At 36.1% G+C, this 26820-nt stretch overlaps 1 protein-coding gene across 7 annotated transcripts in view; it reads left to right on the plus strand.

Moving 5' to 3' along the window:
- Positions 1-26820, plus strand: part of FUT8 (fucosyltransferase 8) — a 101226-nt gene that overhangs the window by 19309 nt on the left and 55097 nt on the right. For 2 of the 7 annotated variants that reach the window (XM_084522122.1, XM_084522123.1), the window contains 2 exons: positions 6494-6574; positions 7919-7989. The gene's annotated coding sequence lies outside the window, so the exon portion shown is untranslated. Of the gene's footprint in view, positions 1-6493; positions 6575-7918; positions 7990-22460; positions 22548-26820 lie in introns of those variants that run through there. The other 5 variants (XM_084522119.1, XM_084522118.1, XM_084522121.1 and 2 more) reach the window with 3 other exon arrangements.

Here is a 26820-nt window from a genome sequence, read left to right on the forward strand (position 1 = left end):
GAGATTTGCTCATTCTGTTAATCTCTCGGCTTTCAAAGCAGGTAGTTGCATGCACAGTACCACTTGGAAGTTTTCCTGGTGATGTGATAACCCTAAGAGTGTTCCCAAGGGTTATTTAGAAGAGTGCAGTTGGCCTTTATCAAAAGTATTTTGGGGCTTGTTCTAGCGCAATGATTTGCATTTCAGTGTCTGGGAAAGTTTCAGGCACTCGTATGTTGATGCAGACTTTTAGGTTCGCTTTCACAAAACCAATAGTCAACCCAGTTACTAATTAGAAGTAAATTCAACTATGTCTATGATCTGCTTCCTGAAAGCCTTATTCTGTGGTTCATTAATACTAACTCTGGTGCTTTGAATGATTCTGCTAGCTGTCTAGAAGAAAAATATAATGAAAAAGAAACAAACCACCTCTCCCTCAACCACTTAAATTTTCTTGTTTGGCAATTTTTCTTTTTCTTTGCTCCTCATCGCTGTAACATTCTTATTTTAACGTTATGTGGAGACTTTCAGAATGTTTGGCTTCTGTTACGGTCTGGATCTCAGAACAAGGGTATAAACCGTAGATATTCAGGACAAAATTTCTTGCTTTACTTGCTTTTTAGCTGTATCTGTCCTTCCTAAGCCAAATGTGCCTTCTAACTTTATGTAGTACCCCTCTAAACATGTTGTCAATTGAGTGATATTTTTGTTTACATTCTGAGATTTCCAGCTCTTGTATTATTCCCCATAGTTTTATCATTAGTTTAGAGATCAAGAAAACTCTGAAGACAGTCTGCAGTTTGCTGTCTTTCCTTCCCTGTGATCATTTAACTATGCTTCCACTCCTCACTTTGGAGTTGAGAACTAGGTTAGCATTTGTAAGCCCTCTTATTTTATTAAAGAAGAAAGTCTTTGCCTCTAGTTTGCTCATTGGTGATACGAATGACAGCAGATTTTTAGCTTCCAGTCTGGGAAGCACAGATGGCACTTCACATGGTTGAGAAGAAGTGGAACTCTGGGGAAATGAAACACAACATACGTTTTCCTGGATTTGAGAGAGCTAAGAGAGGTTCAGTGCCTCCTGCCTTTTCCCTAATTTTCCCGAAATCTGTGTTACACATGCAAGTGTGTAATGTAGTAGCAATGCCGCTACAGCATACGTGAAACTCCCTAGAGTGAAAAATCTAGGGGTAGGGGTATTCCCAGATCTTCCTTCAGGGCGTGTCGTGATGTGTCAGTGAGAGCCATCAATTTTTGAAGTAAAAGGCAAAAATGAGTCAAATGACTGGCCTAATGCCTCTTGAAAGAGGAGAGCCGGAAAGAGCTTAGCAAAACTATAAAATGTCCAGTTGCCTTATTTAATTTAGGGTGACTTACCAATGCAAAACAAATATTTAAAACACATATTGAGGATGTTGTTCAGTAACTTAGTTATTAGGCACTTAAGTATGTTTGTGAAGGAAATGTGTTGATTATATACCGCTCTGTACTATATCGGTTTTGTTGACTGTTCTATATTTATGCTCTGAGAAACCATTGTGTCTGAAATTTTCAGTATCTCAAAGTGACTTTATATCTTAGAGCATCTGTTTTATGTTTTCTTCCAGTAAGGATAAGCACTTTGATACTGAACTCAGTTCCTAATTATTATTTGTGCCATTAAAACAGCACTGGCATAGAAAAAAGTCGAAGTGCCAAAGTTCTACCTGAAAAGGGGAAAATGTAAGTGAGGAAAGCCTTGTCATTTAGGCTTGTTTTGTGGACTTGGAGGGGAATACAATGCTTCCAAATCTGCATCTTGTTTGATTCAGTATTATTTTGTTAAACAATTTTATGTCCTTCTCAAACTGCAGTAGTCACAGCTTGTTTAAAGGGGAACCTTTACTACAAACTGAGCAGCGGAAAGAATCCCTTGCACTTCGCTGCATAACAGCTAATTCCTGAGAGCCTTTATCCTTTCTGCAGGATAAGTTAGATGTTTTGGATTGAATCCTTAAATATTATGGGTTCAGTATATTCTAGCTTTTCTTTAGCTCTTAGCAGTAATGAAATCTTAGACTTATATAAAGATTATTTTACCCATATAAAGGTTATCTTTCTCTCTGTTCCCCTGGGTTGTATTTTCTTTCCATGTTTGTTTGAGGAAACCTACTTAGTGTTAGCAGCTAAAGCTGATATCAGACAGGTGGGTTGATGGGTGTAAGAGAAATTAAGTTCCTTTTTTTTTTTTTTCCAGCTAAATAAGTGTTTCACCATTGAAGTAACATTCTGTCATTTTAAACTTGAAAGCACTTCTTTGGAGCTGCACTTGGTTTACTGGAGGAATAATTTTTTCCTTGTTTTTGTTTACCAAATGTGGAAAAAAAATGTTCATAGTAACAATGTAGCTCATGTTGCAGTTCTGTTTTTTTTTAATGATTTTGTTGGGATAAATTGATTCTCTTATGTAATATTTTTCTTAACATAATTTTAGTCACTTCCCTGCCAGCTACTTGAAATAATAGAGCCAACGCTGAAATGAGCAAGTTAGTGACCTTGCTAAAAAGCTGGTCTGACTGCTTCTGAAATGCCAAGGAGATGGGATTATCATACTTAGTAGGTGGTTTATGTGTTTGGAACTAAAAACAGTGGTTTAAGTTCAATAAAATAAAATAATAAAAAAAAAATTGCAAATTCACATAGTCAAGTGCTGAGAAGAGCTCCTGGCACAAGTAGGCTGCTCATCAGAGAGAGATGGCTGTGGTATGACCCAGCTCCTGATCTGTTTCCTTCTCAGATGATGTGGCTCTGCAGCAGTAACGTGATTCCAAGCCACATGAGGTGGTTTCTAGCATTTAAAAGAGGTTGTTAGGACCAGCCAATAAAGCACTGCTTCATTTGCATTTAGGACATGGTATATAGCTCTGATCAGTCACACTCAGAAAAGGCTGAGTCTCAAAAGATCAAGGAAAGAAAAGAACTTAGTGTGATTATGCTAAAGTTGAGCTTCCTTTCTTAAAGGAGAATGAAAGAGAATTTGGCAAGTGACGCCTAGAAAGAAATAACAATAGTCTTTGCTGAGTGTTAGAAAGTATATGGGAGAGAGAAATAACACAAAATAACTGTATCTAAGGGATAAACTTAGTAACAAAACTAGTTTGAAAATCAGTCTAGTCTTGAAAAAATAGTAGCAGGGAGAAACTCAGATGTTCAAGATGATCTTTGGTACAATTACATAGTAGTACTCTGTAAGATGATAAAGTTGATCCCAGAGGTAAAAATTAAAGACGTACATCTGAGATTTTTTAGTTCTAGAAAAATAGAAATTTTGGAGAAGGGATAGCACAGCTGAGAAAAGATTTGATTGTTGTTTGTCATAACGTTTCCAATTTTACATATTCTGTTCTTCAGGGCTTCCACTGGTAGCCTGCAGGGAACAGGAGGGAATATTTATTTATTTATTTGTTTATTCCTTCTTGGCGCATAGCTTAAATTTGGTGTTTTATCCATCTTTTTCTGAAGCAGAGGCAATTTGCCACTGACCAAAGGGATTTTGAGTTGAGGTGTCTGGTTCTTCCTGTATTAGTGGGAAAATAGTTCAGGCCTGGCATGGGGGGCTGGTGCCTGCATTCAAATTTAAATGAGTTTGCCCCAGTAGGATGGAGAAGGGAGGACAGAAGTGGTTTTTTTTTTTTTTTTTTTTTTTTTTTTTTTTTTTTTTTTTTTTTTTTCCCTCTCCTCTGTATTCATGAGGTGATGAGATTATTTTCATTTAACACATTCTGTGGTTGCAGGGACCTATGGTGTAGCTGGCATCCTTGAATTCTGTTATCTTGCTGTTGTGAATTCAAATTTTCCGTGTTTTTAAAATTCATTCAAATTACATGAAAAGTATTGATAAAGTGGTTTGGACTTTTGTTTTGAATGTATTCATGTAATGCAAGAAATTGGATTAAGCTTAATATGGGACCTCTTATAAAAATAAGGATATATTTTTATAAATAGATTCATTTTAATAAAAGGTAGCAAGTAGGTACAATGTACCACCAATTTAAGTCAGGATCAGGCACAGAACCGAAGTTTTCTTATGGTGAGGTCTCTTCATGACCTCCATCTATAAAAAGGTGTGCACAGAGCAGGGGCAGACCTGTCTGGAAGGCACCTCTGTCCAATTCATCTAGTGATGTTTGTAAATTTTGCCGAGGTGATTGAACAGTAGATGCAAAAATTATTTAAATAGTAGTGGGTATTTATAAAGATCAGTTTTCAAGGATGTATTAATAATATCAGGTTGGCAAACGGTAAGCTTCTGGGTAGCTGTTAACTTTTGAATGACAGAATAGGCTGGCTATTTTTTATCATGGTTTCCTAGTGAAGTCTGGGAGCAGATAGTCACTTTACTTTAGTTATGATGATCTTAAATGTAGGGTTTAATTTTTTTCCTCTTAGTAATAGATTTATGGATGGAGAAAAAAAATTCCTCGCCTTCTACACCTCGACTTTAGTACAGCATGGTACTTTGCAACTTACTCTGAGCAGGTTATGGGCTACAAAAAATATTCTACAACCAGTGCTTGTGGCTGCAAAACTCAAGTTAAAATGTTATTGCCATACAGATAGAATCTGTTAAGTGGAGCTAGGCTGCACAGCTTCTTGTTAAACCAGCTCAGTATATTTCACTGTAGTGTTTTTGGAGTTACTCACATTGTGGAAATATTTGCTTGGAGCAGAGGTATAAAATACATTGAAACTTTTTTTTTTTTTTTTCTCTGCAACATTTGTCGAGAACTGTTACGTAGCTACTTTATGTTGATTCGTATGTCTGTATGGAAAAAAGATCGAAATATATACATTTTTCCTTTTATTGTTCTGGTCTGTTTTTATCTTTTTTAATATATCGCAGCTGACAATTTTGTGGAGCTTTTCGTAGGGTGTGGTGAAGTGCCCAGCCTAGTATGACTGGCCTTTTGGTGGACTGCCTGTAATTCCATTGCTTATAGACACACCAGTTTGTATATTTATTAATAATTCTTTTAATTACATGAACTTTTAACATTGCCCCTTTGTTACTCAGTTGTGCTTGGCTTGCCAACTGCCCTCTAGCCAATAGCTTCAATTCTCCGTTGTTGTGACACGGGCAGTGTAACCGATTTGATGAGAGGTGCAATAAAAGAACTAGTTGAGTTTTACTGGAAAGCTAAAATCCTGTTGTTACTGCTTGTATGTGGGGTAACTGTAGTGTTTTTGCTTTGGATTTCTGAGATTCTTTATCATGGGAAAAGCCGTATATTTTTATTGAGTGCCACCTTAGCTGAAGTATACTGAAACTATCAATCTCAAATGGAAATGAAAATAGGCCATCTCAGTTTCCCCCAGGCATTCCATTTTTGGAAGTTCATGGGCTCTGACATTGTAGGTGCAGATTATTTTAAATAATTTATTGCACGAGTGGAAAAAAAATACAAAATTCAGCCCTTTTTTATTTTTGAGTTTTTTTATCACTGTTGCTGCTTGAGATCTTTAGAGTTGCCCATTCAACTTGTTCATCTGACAGTACCGTTGCTGAATTTCTTTTAGAAATATAAAATCACTTAATAACTTTCAATCAAAAAGGAGATTAATTTGGCAGAATCCTCATTGCAGTAAAACAAAGTTATCAGAAGCACTTATCATTTTCTCTTCACTCCTATTCCTGGTACTATTGTTAGTCTAATTGGTTTCCTATTTATTTTTCTTTTTGCTAACTTCCGCAATTTTGTTCCCTTCCTTGAAGTTAAGTTCATAAATTAGCTTTTTCAATATCCAATTTACGTTATCGCAAAGTCTGCTATTTGCAGCTTTTGATTGCTTTTTCTATTAAATGGCCAGCAATCGACACCTAGTTCAGTGGTATACAACTATTCAAGTAGTGAGACTACCGTGATGTAGTAACTCCATGCCTTGATAACCCAAAACAAAGATTTTATTTAAAATATATTGTTATTATGTACAGTCTGTGTGTATTATGTACCAACATAAGTACGTAGTACAGAACAGTTTAGTTTTCTTACATGTGGTTTAAAGGTAGAGCCTATTTTTTCCCCATAGCAAATGTTTGAGTAGTTTCCTATTTTAGTTTTTGGCATCTGGCACTGGGTTTTAGGATCTCGGTCGTATAATTTTTTGCTTTTTTTTTTTTTTTCTTCTAAAGCCTGTCTATATATATCCTAAGAATTACTTCACTGTTGTGTTTTTTTTTTTTCCCCTCTCACTTCCTGAATTTGTTTCCCAGCCGCAATGAAGGCCTATACTTAACCTTTGTTTTTTTTGGCAACAGTGTAGGCAGTTGCTATTTTGTTAAACCACAATATAAAATGTTGTTGTTCATGTGTATTAATTTCTGTTTTCATGAGAGTTGTGCTATGTGTCAGTTGTCTAATCACAAATCATGTAAAATTGAGCAATTTTTTAAATCTCTTTAATACTTCATGTAGCAGACAAAGGATGAAATAACAGATTAAAAACTAATGGTCTTCTTTTCCTCTTTTATTTTCAGAGAATTAACTAGGCTTCAAAATGAAAGTGAGGAAGAAGAGTCCCTGAAAGTATCAATTTGAACAAAAATTATTGCTGGTAGGTAAGTACTTCTTTCTCTTTGATGTTGCTGCCACTGAGACAATAGCTAGATGTGAAGAAACTAGATGAAGAGCTGTGCTACTTAAGTAACAACTGAAAACTGCCCTTCTGATGGTAAATGCATGTCAGTTGGAAGAAGCAAACTTTGCAGTTGAGAGGTCAGGTTCTTTACTAGATGTTTTGTTGATTCGCTTTATGAAGAATGCATTTTTTTTTAATGTCAGATTATTGACTAAACTGGGTCAATCAGACACTTGTTTCACCTTCCTTTTCTCACAGCACCCGTTTTCCTCCTCCTTCCTTTTTTCCTATCCCCTCTGAAAAGTGAAATTCTTTGATAGATGCATTATGTATCCTCTGCCTTATGTGTAAAGCCCATATTTGGCAGTATTCTTGGGCCCTTTCATCTTCAATCTGACCTGCAGATATTACATGCATTTCTCACAGATAAGCAATACTTCTGTAGAAGTGAGGCATGTGCTTGATTCTCTCAGGTTTCTCTGTGAGAACCGTGAGCAACTAGGCCACTGTGGCTGGAAACTGTTGTGTGCTCTGGGATATTCTAAATCCAGTGCTAGATTATCTCGAACGGTGACACGTACTCAAAACTTAATATTACATATCCATATGCTTTTAAAAGTCTATGCAGGGGCTATAATATTAATTTAAATAGATGAATAATGAAAAATAAATCTTAAAATAGTAACTCTTGTTTTTGAAAATGGATTAGAGAGTGAAGTAAACTTCACTGAAATGTGAATTGAGTTGTGAGCTTAGAACCCAAGCGTGTTATGACATTCTTTTTTGATGCAACTGTAGAAAAGACTGCTGTGATCAGTGTCATTAATATTGTAAATTATGGTAAGGATATGTTTGTGAAAGTTTCTTGACCTTTCAAAATTAAACAAATTAGACAACTAGTTCAAAGTAAATTTGTTGCAGATGAGATGCTTTTACTGTTCATCCAACTTCAGTAATGATTGTGAATTAATCTGAAGACAGCTAAAGTACTTTGAATTATGATCTATTTATACAGTCATAACTCTTGAAGTACTTTGATAGCTTAAGAATTTAATGGATGGTTTAAAAAAAAAAAAAAAAAAAGACATAAATAGTTCTGAGGATCTCACGGCTGGGACAGAACAAAGAGTATGAAGGTAGCTTTCCAAGCACCCAGTTAGGTTTCCTGAAACTGGGTTAGCCATTGTCAGTGCTGTTGCTGAAAGACATTGTTTCCATTTCCTGAGCCCAGCTCTCACTTCATTTTGCTCAGTCTCTGACTCCTGCTTGTGAACTGATTTATCTCACAAACCCAGAAAAAGGTGACTTTTTTTTTTTTGCTTAGTGAGTTGGATCAGCTCAATAAGACTTCAGAAAGTGTTAAAATGGTGAAAAGGAAGAAATGAGCGCATGCAGGTAGGAGCAATGAGCGTGGGAGCATAACCTGACCCTTTAGGCAGCAGCAAGTTAGTAATCTGTCCAGCAGTTTGTGGAAAGGCTGTATCAAAGTCACTAGATAAGAAATAGTCTATTTTACTTTTGAGTAGAACAGATACAGCCTCTGTGATAGCATTAGACTAGAACTGAGTAATCTTGCCAGATCTTTCCCAGCCCTTGCTGTTGGTAGGAGTGATCTGTCAGTACTGAATAGAAACAATGATACATGGGGAATATAATTTTTAAAAACTCTTAGTGGATATCTGGAAAAGCATTAATACACTCGCTCTCCTTCCCTCACTTCCTTTCCCTGCTGCTCCCCCCAAAAACATATGTGAAATATCTGTGTGTTCCAGGCCCTGGAAATGAATGAGAAATATGTACCACCTTGCATGAGTCTTGCAAACCTCATTTCTTATCAGGATTGTCTGGTCCCTTATACACGATGTTGTATAATTTCATAACACAGCAATTGGTCTATATCTTGGGTTACAGCTTTTATTTTGTTCCTGTATGGCTATGGCTTTTTATTCAGCTTTTTTTTTTTTTTTTTTTTTTTTTTTTGGTTTAGCTGAAACATTTTCATGTAAGGGTCTAAGTGACTTTTGATCGTTAATGCACCTAATTTTAAATTTGTATATTCAGATCATACAGATCATTAATTGTGAATTTGGCAGGATTGGAGAAGTTATCCTAGTGGATGCTATTTGTCTATAAATTAATATTTCTATAGTGCCTGAAAAATAACATTTCAAATATAATTGGTAATGTGACCAGTTGAATGATTGTAACTTTTTCCTGCCAAATGTCTGTCTGTCAGAAACCTACATATGTATGTAGCATGTGGTTTTCATTTGGATCATACATACAGAGGAAAACTTGCATCAACATGAGGATTGAACTTATTTTTGTGATAACATATTTGGATCTACCTTCTGGACCCATTCCAAATTATTTATTCTGTAAAACCTTCCCAACGACCTGTTCTTTGTGACTTTGTTTTGGTATTTGTCAGCTAGAAAAGTGGAGAAAGATAAAAATGCTCCTGTCAGATGTGGATAAATGCCAAGGTTACATCCACAATATAAAAATATTCTGTAGTTACTTTGGCTCTCTTTATTTTTAAAGGAAGATGTAATCATACTACCCTGATAATTCTGTACTTTATTGTGTCTATATTTTTATTTTTAGATGGTGGCTAATAAACCCTTTGGAAACTGGTAGAACCCTGTTAACTTAAAAAGGTCTTCATTTAATTATTTTTGCTCTTGTCATGGCTTTTTTTTTTTTTTTTTTTTTGGTGTCCTGTTTTGTTTTTGAAGAGATGTACAAATAACCTAGTTCCAAAGGGAAGGAGAAAAATGAAATGCCTTGCTACTTACAGGGTGATTCATTTGAAATGGATCCCAATGACACTAACTTCTAATGAGACTGATCTTTCTTGAAGATATTTGTTGTAATTCATGCTAACTGTATTAAAATTGTTTAATGAATCCAAAAAAATGTCAGCAAAGAGGGAACTTTCACACCTTCAGGAAGGTTCCTTTAAGGCTGCCTAGTGTGTGTGGGTTCTTTGTCATTGTCTTTTTTAGCTCTTGGGGAGAATGTATGGCTCAAAATAAATCTATAAAAGTTGTAGGTTCAATAACAGGAAGAGATCACTGTTAAATTGCTTGGTAAGTTGGGCTTATTTGAAGCATTTGTATTTGGGTAGGATCAAATGTGTGTTCCCAAGCCTAACACCGTAGATTGCATTTACAGATTAGAGACAATATTTTGGAATAAAACAACAGTAGGATGGATGAGAGGGGAGGTGATATTGCTGTGTATAATATTAATGGACTGTGCTGGGCATGTAATGGTAAGGTCTGAGGTCTAGTCTTCAGAAGTAATTGTAGAAAGTAGGAAGGAGTTTAGAAAAGAGCTATGAATCATTCAAAGTCTGGGAAAGTATATCTCATTTCAGAGATTTAATACGTTTATTCTGGTATTCTAGTTACCAACCATAGACTAACTATTTGATCCATTTATCTGGGAATCTATCATTCTCATTTAACTTGTATAAATCAGATGGAATATATGTAGTAAAATATGTGCCTTACCTTGGACAAAATGCGTGGTTCTGATGCAAAAACTGAGTTTCAATGATTACTGGATTTCAGTGATCAGTCTCTGGGATGTCAAGTTATGTTGGAGACAGAATTAACATATTCTGAATAAACAATACCTCCCCCTGCCCTGCAAGCTTTTTAAATTAATCCTATCGATACATAGTTCAACGTGAATTCCAGAAAGCATTGTGACTGGAATAATTAGCCTTCATTCATACTGTAAAAAAAAATGTGTAAAAGTGGCGGAACTTTAAATAGGCTTTTTATTAAACATATTCTTGATATTTTTTTAAACCAATTTGTTGAAGTACGAAGAAAATCTGTATGCATATTTGTAGCAAAGCCCCCAGTTCAACATTTTGATCTTAATAACAACACTTGTGGTAACTTTGCCTACCTCAGTTTCAGTATTCAGCTCTTGATGATAAAGATTAATTTTGTATAAAAATGAATGTTTTGCAAATGAAAAAGTCTGCTAACTTTTTTTCCTGCTACAGGCCTTATGCTTCAGTCTGTGTAATGTAAACTGCACAGATCTTTTCAGCTTGCACGAATGGCAGAATCATGTTGGTTGCAAGGGACTTCCTTTTAGTCCAGCCCCTCAATTGCAGTTCCAGTTAGAATGGCTTGCTCAAGACCCAGTCCTGTTTGGACAAGCATGGAGATTCCACAACATGAGTTTGTGATTGACACATAAACTGTGCCAATGGTTTCATACCATCTCTGGAATCTATTAGAAACATTATTTCCTTATGAGCAGATGTTTATATCTTTTAAAACCGAGAAGAGGGTACCAAAGTAACATCTGTGAAAATAAATTCACTGAAAGGAGACATGCCAGAGAATACAGACCCTTAGAGAAAGGAAGGAGACTTTGGATACCATCGTGAAACCTGACAAATGGATAAGGTGAATTCAGGGAGGTAGTTTGTATTTGTTGCTTTTCTGTTCTTGCAGAAGCTTGATGAAGCTCTTAACCTCAGCCTCCAGGTTCTGGCTGTAGCTTTGAGTATGTGATAAGAAAAGGAAACAAAAGAATTAGCTCTCAAAATATCTTAAAAACCTGGTTGGCCATAAAAAGCCAATGAAACAGCTCATAAGCTATTGTGTTCTGGCAACAAGATAGAATTTCTCTTTTTGTATTACCAAAATGGTTAATTGTGAACATAAATATATTGAAACCAATACCATAAAATACAATACATTGGTGATTTGAAATACTCTGTGAAAGCAAAATAGTAATTAGTTGGCCAAACTAACTGATTTTTAAGCCAGATTTGGAAAGTAAACTGGCAATATGAATAATAGAAAGACAATTCTTGTTTTTCTTTTTTGTGCTGTTTCAGAAAAGTTTTGAGCAGATGCTTTTTCTGTGCCATGATTGCCCTCAAAATCATACAGCAGCTGTAATCGCCCCTGCCTCTAAAATTTTGGCAACCATTAGTGTGCTATTCCTACATTTGTATCTTCAGCAACTCAACGGTTCACCCTGCAGCCTTTTTGTAGCTGTGAGCTGTGGTAACTGTATACAGTTCTCTTGAGAGTGGTGGCAAACCATTCCTGGAACAAACTGATATAATTCAAATAGATTCTTTTAGGAAAAATGTAATGGTATTTGTGTCTTTTTTTTTTTTTCTTCTTCTCCTTTTTCCCCCCCTCTCTTGTTTAATGTGGCGAATGAAATAAATTTGTGCTTTCCATCAGTGGCCTTTGGCTGAGGTATCACTTGCCTGAAAAAAGGATTTTGATTAGGAAAAAGGAAGAAATAGCGTAGGCAATGATTTTTCTGAGCTTCTCTGTTGGTACAAAGGCTGCTCAGCAAGCAAAGATGAGGTATGATGCCTTAAGAGGCAGTGCAACAGGACTATGTATAGTAGACCATCCACTTGGGAAGAAAAAAAGGAAGGAGAACTGTCATTGACTATGGAGATGGAAATGGGACCTTATAGGATTGCTGAGGGAATGACTGTGTTACAGAATATTACAAAGCAATATCGTTACAGTTCTCAGTACCATGTTCCACTCTGTCAACAGCTTATCAACATAGCCTTACCCTTACCAAATTCAACTTACTACTGGGAACATTTTACCCTTAGTCACATGTTCTATGTAAAATACAATGTGTAACAGAAATACTAATTTCTGTGAAACCCATCCTCTTCTCAAGGCATTACCAGCTTTCAACTAAATGCATATTCAAAGGTCACGCTTCATCTTTGTATGCAGTAGTAGTATCACTCCTTTCTTCTCCTTAGACACTATAGAATTTCACCTATCAGACTAAAGGTAGAATATTTCAGAACAAATGTTTACATTGCAATTATGCCATTGAATATATTCATTTCCAGGAAAAATGCTATTTGGTTTTCAGGAAGTCCTATTTTTAAGATGCATTCTGCACTTTTTGCCCAACCGTGTTAATATTAATGATATTCCTTTTATTAACCATAGAAAAGTCCCCTTTTTTCTTCTGTCTTTAAGACTGGCTTCGGAAAGCAGAACTGGTATATGTCTCTTCACTCATGATCTATCCCATTTTAGAAGTCTGTTGCCTTAAAATGTTCTTTTTCCTTCATTTTATTGCAGGAATTGCATGAATTGCAGTGCTGCACAGGATGTCACGTACTTTATGGCTCTTTATATGTGGAGATAGCTATTGACTTCACATTTTCCATACCAAATTGATTATTTGGTGACTGATAGTAGCCTGGGATTGCAAACGTCCAGAGGGCGATTGTCCCATTTTTCCGTGTTGTCAAATGACTTTGTCACTGGTGTTATGTGGCAGTTGTATTTGTCATGAATGTAAACTTCTCTGTCAGAAGGATGTGAGGGGATTGCTCATTGTCCTATAACTGTAACAGTGAATGATCTTATAACTAGGTGCTTTATTTTTCACAGGCCCAAAAGCACCACTCAGCACTGTGCAGCTGGCCCATGAATGCTTGCAGCAGTTGGTGATTTTTATGCACCATCTGTATCATGCATCCTTTCTCCTTGATTATCTTGTCTTCATTTCGGCATGATTTGGTAGTTATTGAAGTCAAGTAAATATGGAAAAATTATGTATGCTATTGTTATATGTGCATAACACTCATCTGAGAAGGATTTGTGTACTGAGAAGGATGACAAAATGAAAACTCCACATGTTTTAAAAGCTTGCACTAAAAAGCAATGAATGGAATTGTGGGAACTCTGAGTTTTCATAATTTCCTTAATGCTGTGAATAGTACTCTACAGAGCATTGTAAAATCATCTATTAATCGTATCTTAGGCAGTGATAAAGATGGCTCTGGAATGCTACCTGTATTGCACAACTCTCTTGATGGAAGATTTTGTGAACAGGAGCTGGAACAGTGGCAAAAACAAGTGTGTGCTGTGCTGTCATTTGTCACTAGTAGCAGCAGTATGGCAACTGATACTTTCTTAAATGAAACTTTTTCTAGTGTAGCAATATTATTGGAATAGGTTCTTTATGGTGTTTGTATTTCTCTATTACTAAACCATTTCTGTTTTAAATTAACAGACAGATTACAGATACTTACACTAATTTTGTCACACTGGTTTCATTCAAGCAGTTCTTCTATTTTTTTTTTTTTTTTGTCTGCTGCTTTCCATATTTTCTTACCATTTTATAGCATTGTTTCTGTTTTTCCTAAGATATTCCAGAAAAATAATTTATGTGTACTTGCAATCTCTGATTTTTAATTCATAATCGTTGCTTTTAACTAGTAGATAATTCTCAACTGTATTGTGTTATGAAATGATTTGTATGTGAATGTATTACCAAGCTTTGTAGGAGGAGGGGCAAAGTTAATTAATGCTGATACTTCTGAAATTATTTTTGCACAAACTGAAAATTGAACAGTCATTCTCCATTAGTGCTTTGTAATACCTTTGACACACTACATTTCTGAAAACTGCTTCTGTTCTGGAACGTACACTTTGAATCAAAAGAAATAGCATGCATGTGTACTCCGGACACACCACAGAATCGACGCTACAGAACTATTCAACTGATTCCTGCACTTTTCAACTAGTAGCTTATATTCTTTAGTACATTCTTTTATTTTTTTATTCTTTATTCATTGCTTGCTTAGTACAATAGCAGTGTTCTAGGGAATGTCACTAGGATGTGCCCAGTGTAAAATAATCTCTGAGTTTGCTCTGAGCAGCATTCATATTAGAGTTCATTATTATTTTGGTGCTTCACTGTAGCAGGGAGCATAGCATAAAGCAAGGCCAAGAAAAAGGAAAACTCAAACTCTGCTCATAAAATTACTGGAATGCAATTCATGCATTCTGATGTCTTCAGGGAGTATGTTAATAACATAAGTGTTCCCACCCCCTCACTCTGCTTGTGTTTCTTCCACATGCCTTTTGGAGCAATGATCTCTCAGGCTTGAGCTCTATAAATCCCTCAGATTATTTTTTTTCTCTCCATTTGCCTTATTTTGAAGGATTGCTTATTGCCTACATCTCACTCTTTCGTTTGCATTTACTCGTTCATAATTTAGTAATTGGTTGTAAACAAATCATCTGGAGATGGAGTTGATGACAGAGCATGAGACAGTTTCCTGATGCGTGCCAAGTACAATAGTTAGGTTCCGTACAAATTCTTGAAATCTGTAGATCTTCTCTACCTCTGTATATGATGAGACACAAAACAGGCTGCAAAGAAGTATCGGAAGAATTAACTACTGATAATTTAAACAGAATGTTATTAGAAATTATTACTTCCATGCAGGTATGTGCTGTCCAAATCCACTTTCTCTGTACTCTTACCCAGTCATTACCCAGTTACATTTGTGAGAGTCTTTTTTTTTTTTTTTTTTTTTTCCCTCCCAGAATCTTAATCTCTGCTATTTCTTTAGTGACTTTACAATCAAGTGTGTGGCCACACAGAATCACAGAATGGTTTGGACTGGAAAGGACCTTAAAGATCATCTAATTGCACTGCCTGCTTCCAAAGTCAGGGACACCTCCCCCCAGATCACGTTGCCCAAAGCCCCATCCAACCTGACCTTAAATTCTTCCTGGGGTGTGGCATCCACAGCTTCTCTGGGCAACTTGTGCCAGCGCATCACCGCTCTTATAGTAAAGAATTTCTTCTTAACATCTCATTTAGATCTACTCTTTTTTATTTTAAAATCATTACTCCTTGTCCTATCGCTACGCTCTCTGATAAAAAGTCCATCTCCAGCTTTCTTGTACGTGCCTTTTAGGTACTGGAATCATAGAATATCCTGAGTTGGAAGGGACCCTTAAGGATCATCAAGTCCAACTCTTGACACCGCACAGGTCTACCCAAAAGTTCAGACCATGTGACTAAGTGCACAGTCCAATCTCTTCTTAAATTCAGACAGGCTCGGTGCAGTGACCACTTCCGTGGGGAGCCTGTTCCAGTGTGCAACCACCCACTCTGTGAAGAACCCCCTCCTGATGTCAAGCCTAAATTTCCCCTGCCTCAGCTTAACCCCGTTCCCGCGGATCCTCTCACTGGTGTTAATGGAGAAAAGGTCTCCTGCCTCTCGACACCCCCTTACGAGGAAGTTGTAGACTGTGATGAGGTCTCCCCTCAGCCTCCTCTTCTCCAGGCTGAACAGGCTCAGTGACCTCAGCCGTTCTTCGTACGTCTTCCCCTCCAGGCCTTTCACCATCTTTGTAGCCCTCCTCTGGACACTCTCCAACAGTTTCATGTCCTTTTTATACTGTGGTGCCCAGAACTGCACACAGTACTCGAGGTGAGGCCGCACCAGCACAGAGTAGAGCAGGACAATCACCTCCCTTGACCTACTAGGAAGGCTGGTTTAAGGTCTCCCTGGAACCTTCTTTTCTGTTGGGGCTGGGTGCTCCAGCCCTCTGATCATCCTTGTGGCCCTCCTTTGGGCTTGTTCTAACAGGTCCATGTCCTTCTTGTTCTGGGGATCCCAGAGCTGAATGCAGTGCTCCAGGTGGGGTCTCATGAGAGCAGAGCAGAGGGGGGAGAGTCACTTCCCTCGACCTGCTGGCCATGCTTCTTTTGATGTGGTCCAGGATATGGGTGGCTTTCTTGGTTGCAAGAGCACGTTGCCTGCCCACATTGAGCTTCTCATCAACCAGCACACCCAGGTCTTTCTCCTCAGGGCTGCTCTCCAACCATTCTCTGCCCAGCCTGTATTTGTGCTTGGGATTGCGCAGCCCTCATGCGTACAATAATTTTTGCATTTTGATTCTATGTTCTTTCTAGCAGCCAGAGTATAAACAAATGCTTTATCCATTTTTTTTCTATACACACCTACAGTATTTTTTCCAAAATGCATTTTTATTATGTTACTCTGCCTAACGCTGTAACTCCCTTTGATTTTGGTCTAATTCCTGGCCTGTTATGATGAGTAATCAAGTGTCTCATTCATCTAGAAAGATTGCTGTATTTATGAATTGATTATCTTCCTTCAGCAGCTCAATTGCTCAATGTGACTGCTTGCTGAGGAGCTGAGGATTCCTCAAAGCAAGAAGAAATACGTCCCTTTTTTCCTTCTCTTCCTCCGGAGCAGTTTGTAGAGTCAAATTTTGGAGAGTGTTCTATCTGTTGCCTTTTTTTTTTCTCCTGTCATTTGATTGTGCAAGATTCAGAAATGGATTAGAAAAATATGTTTTTCCTAAGTAAACAGGGAAGAGGAGTTATCATCTGGTTCTCAGCTTGTTATAAAATCACTTAAAAAATAATTTAAAAATACCAATTTTGAGAATTTGCTTGGGATCATTTTGGTAGAACTTATCACAGTACAAAGTGTTTAGGGGAACCTCATGTTTTTCTTACTTTATTATTAGAATAAATACACTTTTTTTTTTGCCCTATTTCATTTTGTTATTGATAATGGTGTCCTGAACCTTTTAAAATCATCAGAATGGTAAATACGGAAAGAATGTTTTGATTATGATTGAATGTGATGATCTATTGAGTTTCATGCCTTTTTATTATATCCTAATGGTCAGTGGTTTTGATTTATTAAATACCTTTTCTGTCAATCAGAGAAGAAAGAAAAAAAAAAAAAAAAAAAAAAAGAAAAAGCTTATGCAAACATGTTCCAAAGGTTTGTGTTGCAAGTGAGAAGGCTTCTTCTACAGAGCTGAAATGATGGCCTGCATTATTTTTTTGGTAATGTAAGTGCTACTTTCATGAGATGTAGCCTTATTCTAGTTGGCTATAGTTCTGTACTAGGACCAGATCCTATTCATATGTATTTATAGAACTAAGTTTGTTGTATAACTATTGATTATATTGATATCTGTACCAGAAAAATGGAAGATGACAAATTCGACAGAACCTTATTTAAAAAGAATTCCAAAGCTAGTGTTGGAGGCAAGAGATCTGTAAGATTCATTTCTGTACCGAGCAAATCTGGAGAAACTTTGAAAAAGAGTTATTAGATATATGCTTGAGTGTGTTATGTTAGTATATCACCAACATAGACCTGTTCTTATCAATAAAATATACTTAAATTTTCTGTTGTTGGCAAGGCTTTTCAACAATCAACTGTTAGAAAAATGAAGGTCTGCTGCAATAAGAGAAATTGTCTTTTTGTGAACTTGTAAATCAAAGAGAACAGGAAAAAATAGAATATATAGTTATTTTTCATAATAAAGCAGTGCACGGATTGTTCTTATAATGTTCAAGGAACTGTGCTGTATCATGTGTCATCATTAGAATAAATTATCTAGAAAGCAGACTGTCTTGATTTTTTTTCCAAACATAATCAGTATAGGAAACCTTAGCATTATATTTGGTTATAAATAATTTTGACATAACGCTTACATTTTGAGTGTCAATGTTTTGTACTCTTCTGTAACAGAGTAGGAGTGAAGAAAGTTTGCAAGGATTATGTATTGAGATTTGGGAGAAGGTTAGGTAATTAATTAAAAATAAAGAAATAAAATCTGAATGATACTAAATAAACATATGCCTATAGTATTTTGTGAAGAATAACACTATTTATGTTACTCAGTACAGTATGTGAAAGCATTTTTTGCATACTATGTGAAAACATTAAAACAAGTGACAACTACAAATGCAAACTACTTTACATTCCATAAACATAAATCTTCACTGGGTAGAAAACAAGCTATCCCTCCCCTGGCCCCCTGAGTTGTTCTGTATTTCATTGATATGTTTTACATACACTTAAACTGAAAATGTTGATGGTTGTTTAGTTCTATTTGTTTTGGTTCAGGTTTAACAAAATGTTAAAATACTGCTTCAGGTTCATTTCTGGCTCAAGGAAAAGTAAGATTTTCAGTGAATTTTTAGAAGGAGTTAAATTTAACTCACTTCATTAAAGGCATAATTCAAAACAATGGCTTTAAATGCTCCCATTTTCTTGGTTATGATCTTAATATGCATTGCTTAAGAAAAACTGTGAAACATTTTGTCTAGCAGTTGTTGCTGTTTATTGCATATATATATTTTGTGTATTGTAATATGAATATGAAAATACATTTTTAAAGTCTATTCCAGGTTTTGACAACACAAATGTTTTTATATTTATGCATAACTGAATTTCTTTAAAAACTGAATTCACAGCTCCACCTCAGTATTTTCTAAAACTATCTAGTTTTGTTATAAAACTCTCAGTGTTAGGACTCAAGTCAGCCATCATAGGGCCTTCACTAGCAATAAACACCTGGATATCTATGTGGTTGATAATTTAACATCTCACAGTTATAACCTACCTTCCTATGTCCTTTAGAATTCTTGTCATCAAAAAGTTACTCTGCATGTAAGAGTGACATCAGTATCATCTAATATCAGATTTATGAGACAGTTTCTGCCTTAAAATTTTCTGTCTTCTTGTTGCCCCTTGATCCGTGAACCTGTAGCTGGTTGCTAAAGGTCTTTAAAATTCTCTTTGGTGTTCTTCTCTATGTAAAATCTCCTATTTTAGCAAATTCAGCTTCAAAGAACTGAATCAATTTCTGAATATCTCAAGGTAGATGATTGTGTATATCTTTGAGACATTCATGGGAAACCCCTACCCTCCACTTAGCTTCTGCTGCCATTTAGGTTTTAATTGAAAAAAAACAACACAGACTTACAAATAGGGGTCATAGAATGATTTTGTTTTCCTGATTTAGTGGTGCCTTTTCATTTTGTGAGTAGCTTCAGCTATGAGGAAGTGAATCGTTTATCTTCTGCCCATCCTGTGGAGCTGAACTCCAGCACCATCCAGACTCCCCTTTGCCTTTCTAGATCAGTCTGTGTTGGGGTGTATCATGCTGGAACAAGTCTGTGAGCCTGGCACTCAGTTTTTATCTGTGGCTGGTCCTTGGCCAGAAAGCGTTCCCGGAGCAGGGACTCTGGCAGGAGGCAGCTCAGAACCACGGAGAGCTCTTCGAATACCGGCGCGTGGAATGGCGGGCGTCTCATCCTTCGTGATGCGGTTGCTACAGTGAGGCTGAACGGTTCAGAGATAAAGGAAGTTGAGTGGAATGGCTAACAAAAACAATGCTGAAAATAGGAATGAGAAGATAATATCTGGTATAAAAGAGTAGGGAGTAGATAAAAGAAATGTAACTTGCAAGTTCAAGAATAGTGCGATGCTGCTGAAGGACAGCTAAACATAGGAACAACTGACCATGAAATAGCTACATCTGTATTACAAAGTGAACAGGGTGTTCACCACAAAGGAAAACACTGCTTTTCTCCCAAATAACAAGTCCAAATGCAAGGATTCTAAGAGTTTAGTGGCTTTGTGAATAGTATTGTAAACTTGCATAGGAAATAAGAAAAACACAGCTGTAGTTTTTTTCTGCAGTTTTAACCTTTTTTTACAACCATATTTCAGACTCCACATTACTCTCCTTGTTACCATTCTGAAATACTTGCATGGTGTTTCATTAGAATGCACTGTGAGAAAATACACAAATTTAGCTTTTAAGACCTTCCTTAGAATATGGTATCCATATAGTTTTCATAATTACAGACTTTATATGACATCAATCATATTTTTATAGCAGTTTCTAAAGTAAAGTAGCCCTTGTTTAATATTTTTTTCTATTGGTAAAGTGATTGGTATAGACAAATATAAATACAATGATCTTGCATGCTACCAACACCACCATGATAGCCAATTTATGAAGTACTAATAGCTATGTTAACAACAAAAATGAAAATTTCAATTAATAGTGTAATCTTAATGCTTGCTATAAACAGAATTAAACAAAAAGCTTCACAGGTGCTTTAAGCTCAGCAGATTTGAAAGTCCTTTGTGATTTTCCCATAATATGTTGCACCAGTTTTGAGAGGAAAAGCTGTTGGCAGCTTTATCTGAGATTTTGACTTGCAACTTTCACAGTCCTGGTTTATTCATAGCCTTGCTGTTGTAGGAAGTTCTTTGAGTGTTTCAGTTCCTTCATTTTTAAATTTAGAAAAAATAGATCACAGATCAGCAATGCACTTAAACATAGCGTGGCCAAGATCAGATGCAGTAAGCAGTCTGGTTTTGGTGGCATGGAGCTCCATGAAAGCTGTACAGCAGAGTAAATTAGGCAACATGAACCTATATGCTGATACAGATAAATTGCTTCCCATACTGGAATTAACTCATTTTTTGCAGATCAGATATCTCTACTGTCTTTGTGGTATGTAAGGTTCAGTGTCCCAAAGTAAAAGTTTTCTATCTATAAAAATAAAACAGCATTTAAAAGAAAAGTGGAGTGCCAAGGGGAATTTTTACACATTAAAATACATATATTGTGGCGTAATGGAATTAAATTTAAGGCAAATACTCCTTTATCATATGGCGGTATTAGTATTTCAACAGTCTTCAACTTTTTTTTTTTTCTAGTAAAAACATGGTAGAAAACAGTCTTAAATTAGAAGATGGTGATACAAAGTGAATCTATAATATTTCAATAATGATCACTGCAGATATTTTCTGTCTGATATGGTTAACTCAAAGTCTTATTCTAGCGTTTCTTTTACTTTTGTTGTCAAATCACCCAATCTCCAAGTCTCCTGAGTGTAGTAAGGAAGGCATTTAGCTCAGTTCTGTGACTTCTTTTCAAGCTTCTGAGTATGGTATAGCCTTCCCTACACCAGGAGTTTGAAAAACCTCTTGGTTGCAAATAGCACTCCAGTTTACTTGTGGCTGCCAAGTGTCACGCAGTTTTGCATAACAATTACAAACTCAGTAGCTTTTTTCTCTGTTTTCCAGCTTGATTTATAAACATCCAGCTGAGTTGTGAACAGGCTGCTGCTAAGTTTCTTGTCAATTAGATGTTGCATATTGCTTTGATGCCAGCCAAAGAAGAAATATCCTACCTCTGATCTTGCTTCTGATGTTTGCAGCCATTAAGGAATGGTGTGGGGAAGCTGGTGGCAGAAAGGAGTTTAAAGTTGATTTAGCACCCAAAGAATGGAAGGATCAAATACTAGCTAAAGGTTGTCCATTCCTGCCCCTGCCGCTCTGTTCGTTACCCAAGGTGAGATTATACTGGCATTTGGCAGCTGTGCTGCCCCCAAGCAACAGCAGCATCCCTCACCATTATCTCCCATTTCTGCCTCTGGCAAATATCCATTCCTGATGGTGAGGAGAGGTCTTTGGAGAAAAAAAATCAAAAGTTAGGCCATTGTGGCTAACAGTTGTCTGAAAGATTATCAAGCTCAGTAAGCATTTGTGAGTACATTTTAACTGGCTAGAGTGCCTTGCAATCCATTCTTCTGAGATTTGATAGCTAATGTGTAGCTTACATGCAGTTTAAATGCAACTTGCGTTTTTGAATCACGTTGTGACCAGTAGTTGGTCATGCTGACATAGAGGCAGTGGGTTAATATAAATTCTCAGCTGCTGGAAGAAGCCAACCAGCAGCAGGTTGCTTTGATCAAATGTTCCGCTGAGTCTTGTTCTGATCTCTTCATCTCTTCAAAATACATGGCATAGTAGGTGGCTATTGACCATGGTAAGACTTGGTATGCAGCTTGGTAGGCTAAGAAGACTGGTCTTCTTTGCTCTCGACTTTTACTGATCTCCAGTGGTGTTTTACACAACTGTGGGTATTAAGTTCTGTGCTCTGTTAAGAACATAGTAAGTTCTAAGTTCTGTAAAGAAAAGGATGGGCTGTTTCTATTCATCGGTTCTTACCTGGCTAGTGCAAGCCAGAAAACTCAATTCTTTTCAAACTCTTGAGTGATTACTATATTTTTGTAAGTGTTTTTGAAGCTTCATTTTAAATGGAATGAGTGACAGAGGATCCATTATCTCATTACATTAACTGTTTCAATAGTTAATTCCTTTAGCTGTTATACATTTACAGATGTAGACCGTCCTTTCCCCTTTCTCATAAACTTAATTTATCTAGGTTAAACTCCTAGACCTTGGATTTTGTTATACCTTTGTTTGCAAATGCAAGAAGAAATTCATCATCAGAAGTCGTTTCATTTTTAACGTAAGTTACAGTGTCCTGCTAACTTTCATTTCTTTTACTGTATTGTTTCCTCAGACTTAACACTCATTCTTCCTATTCTCTTTTGGAATGAGTTTTTTTCAAGGGCTATCAGTAGATTATTACTGTGGAAGAAGATCATGCTTGGTGTTTCAAATTTTTATAATTCATTCTTGGCTGTAACTGTGCTATGTTAGGGCTGTATAGTGTTAATTCAGTAAGCAAACAGGAATAAATAAACCTCCTCTCTTACATAATTGTCCTGTTCGTTTACTAAGATGACTATATCTTACAAAGACATTTGGTTAGTTCACATAAGACAATTTTTAACCTTGTTGTGTTTCTGGTTAATGTGTTATTTTAATAGTTAAAAAGAATTGTAAAACAAAAGACTGTTTTATCCCTTGCTTATTGAAATGAGTCTATATATGTAATTTCCATGGAGAAGCACATTGTTCCTGCAGATTACTCTCCTCTCTTCCTAAAAGAAAAATCTCCAGTTGCTTTTTGTCTAAGTGTTTGCAGAGAACCTTAAAAGTGTTTGAAAAGCAAGCTGTATTTCTCTTATCCTTTTAAGGTACAGTCCCCTCTTTTGTTTAACATTGCATCAGTCATCTACTGAAACTTCAACAGCTGTCTGCATGGATAAAATGCTTAGAAATTACTGCATCTTTTTTCAAGCTTTCAAATGTAGTATGTTATAAAATCTTTAATCACTTGTTTTTATTACCTTATCTAAAACAGAGGATTGCTCGATATTATCAAACAGTATCTGTTTAGATGGTTGATGACATCCCTAGTTCTAAAAAGTTATTACTTTGGTTAATTCTGAACTCTTGTTAAACTATTTCAAATGCAGTCCTATATACACTTTCATCTTAAAAATCCCAAGTGCTGTGGGTATATCTTTCTGCCAGGGAGTTTGTTGTGGTGAAGATCAGAAATTATAGTATCTGAAAGCTTCATTATTGAATAAATCTACACTTGCAATGGAATTCAAAAGGATGGTGAATTCCATTAAGAAAATGTTTAATTAGAGAATAATCTGTTGATTGTGTAAATAATCCACTCATCTCACACAAAATCATAGAGGAGTATACCAAGAGAAAATTACATAGATTTCTCAGAGAAATCCACAGAGATATAATGTTAGGCTTTTACAAAAACAGTAGTAAAGATGAAGGTGTGGATGTAGAAGTAAATAGTAAATAAACCTCATGATTATGTTTACTTATGTCCTGTGATACATGTAGATAGAAGTTGAGAAGAAAAAAAAAGATGCAACTTTATACAATAATTAAATGTACGTATGGAATAATATAAAATTTATGTCCTTGTTCCAGAAAAGGTATTAGAAAAGGAAGTGGCTGAAGGCACGAATTGACAGTGACTTCTCCTGCAAGGAAGAGTCTTAGACTGGAGGAGAGGCAATATTAGTGCAGTTCCTTGTGAATTGCATCTGTTACCCTTCTCAGGTTCATGATGATATCACAGATTTATAGAATATCCCCAGTTGGAAGGGACCCACGAGGATCATCGAGTCCAACTACTCGCACCACGTAGGTCTACCAAAAAATTCAGACCGTATAACTAAGTGCACAGTCCAAACACTTCTTAAACTCTGACAGGCTTGGTGCTGTGACTACATCCCTGGGGAGCCTGTTTCAGTGTGCAACCACCCTCTTGGTGAAGAACCTTTTCATGATATCCAAATAGTGTGACTGTCCCAAAAACAGATTCTAATGAAAATTAAGTGATAAAGTAGAGAGGGGTTGTGATGAGAGTCAGAATAATGTGCAAGAGGAATTGTTTTAATTTGGATACTGGACTGTTAGAATAGGCTAAAGTATGATAACACCAAGTGTAAGGATTAAAAATAAATTTGTGTTCATAGAACAGGAACTCATCAATTTGAAGAGATATATGTGCAAAACGATTTGGAGCTATTATGTCCTCAGAAAATGGTTGAGGACTGCTAAAAGTAATGGAACCATGAAAAAGACAAATTCAGTCCTAGGGTGCATGAGAGAAAGCAGGTCTAAGAGAAAAGGAAGTACTTGCTTCATAGAACGTATTGATAACACCTTGCATGTTATGTATACAATTGTGATTCCTGATGTTCTGAAAAGATTTAATCTGAAAGGGAGCTTGTCCAGGATGCAGAGAATTTGCAAGTCTCTCATAGTGAAGTGCCTGTTCTATTTAGACTAGCATTTAAGTCTGAGCAAGGATATGGCCGCTTTCTGTAGACATGTTCTGGGTACAGAATAAGATAGGAATTGCACTCTGTAAACCCAGTTCATACTAGCACAAGAGAGCTCTAGTATAGATATGCTAAGTATGGATTTAGTTTGGAAATTAAAGACAGCCTTTAAGCATTAGAAGAATGAGTTTTGGCACAGCCTTCCAATAACGTGTTAAAGCAAAACATTGTTGTTTTTTTTTTTAAGTGGAACTTAATTGGTTTATAAACAAGTTTCTGTGACAGGTTACCTGAAATGCCAGGGTGTAGACTGTGACTGAAAAAATCTTTTCTAAACTATTTACTACCTAGCTGAGATTATGAACCTGATGTTTTCATTAAACAAATGGTATTTAACCCTTCATTAAGAATACATTGTACACATTGTGAATAATATTTGCAATCTGTTTGCTTATTTGTATCAAACACTACCTGGTCATTTTAATTCTAAAAGAATTATTTCTTTAGTCTCCAGTCCTTTGTCAGAAGCACTGCTGTCACATCATTGTTACATAGGAACTGGAACTGGCAATTTTGTGTTTGCTTTCTTCTTTCTCCTAAGAGCAGAACAGGTTAATATGCTTAGACCAGCGTGCTTTCTCAGGTGAAATCTTAAAAATATCAACTTAAATAAGTCTTATTGAGAAAAACTAACAACGATAAGAGCGTCCAGTCTAAGTTACATGAACGGGAAAACTTACTTTTTGAATGTTCCACATTTAGTGATCAAAAAGTCATTGTGCTAGTCCTTAACAGTGGAGTGAATTTCGTATTTCATGCTCTGAAAAAGAATTTTAGATAATTTACATGTCATTAAATATAATGGTGTATGTATTAGCTCTAATGATGCATGAGTTTTACTTCATGAGTAGTTTTTTTCTTTTCAGCTTATGTAACGTACCCTTGAAACCAGGTCAATAAGCAGTTGAGCCAAAAGTACACTTGCTTAGCTTGCTTTGAACTGAGTCTAAAATAATTTGAAACTGCACGTTGCCAAGGAAAAGGTTATAATGCTATTCTAGGGCCATAATTCTGACTGGCAACCAAAAACAAGCAAGCAGGAAGTCTCCACTCTATCACTGGATTTGTTATTGAAATCATGTTGGGAACAGTAAGTTAACAAGGACCTTATTTAAATCATTGACATTCTTTCATTTAAAATGCTGGTATTGAGTTAGTCAAGTTTCTGATTTGTAAGTATCTTCTACAGGAAGACATTATGGCGGGCAAGGTGAGGAAAGCTAGTATATAGTTTTTTCATTCATTAATTGTTTTGCTGTAGCAAAAGAACTTTGATATGCGTGCATATTATTTCTTCTGATGGCAGAGCTACACCTCAATCTTCTTTTTTAAACCATTTTAATTAGGTTAGTGTTCTTTTACCGTTTCCTTTAGTAATTTTGTAAACACTGCATTCTTTCATTTGAAATAGTGGTTTTTAATCAAACCTTTCATGCTAATTTGACTACAGAATGTTTTGTACGCTTATAATGAAATGTGGCTTACAAGTGTAGTGTGAACAATTTGATTTTTAAGTCATTGAAGCAGACATTTACTTTTATGTAAATATTCTGTCTGATTTTTAATGGAATCTAAATAAATTTGTGACACTAACCACTTTTTATGTGCTGTGCATTTGCCAGTAAATACAATTTAATTTGACTTCCTTTCTCACAATATTAGTTTCCGTTCAACTGATGCATTAAAGATTGTGTATTCCTAATGATTTATAATAGCAAGTACTTATCAAAACTTTTTTACTTCATTAAATAATGCATTTTATATTGAGTTTTTATAATAAAGCTACAGGGTTAAATCAGATAGGTGATACTTTACTTTCAATTTAACTTTAACTTTTGTCATCCATTTTCTGGGTGATTGGAAGTATAGATGTAAGCATACACTTTTCCACTTAGAACTTGAACTTCAGTCCATAGGGGTTTTATATTAATTGCACCTGCAGGTAACTGATTTAACTCCAGGCTTGCTTTGCTTACAGCAGCAATCCTCTGTGGTCTGGGTATGGCCTATACT

The sequence above is a fragment of the Aythya ferina genome (assembly GCF_964211825.1).
Source record: "Aythya ferina genome assembly, chromosome: 5".
Classification (NCBI taxonomy): domain Eukaryota; kingdom Metazoa; phylum Chordata; class Aves; order Anseriformes; family Anatidae; genus Aythya; species Aythya ferina.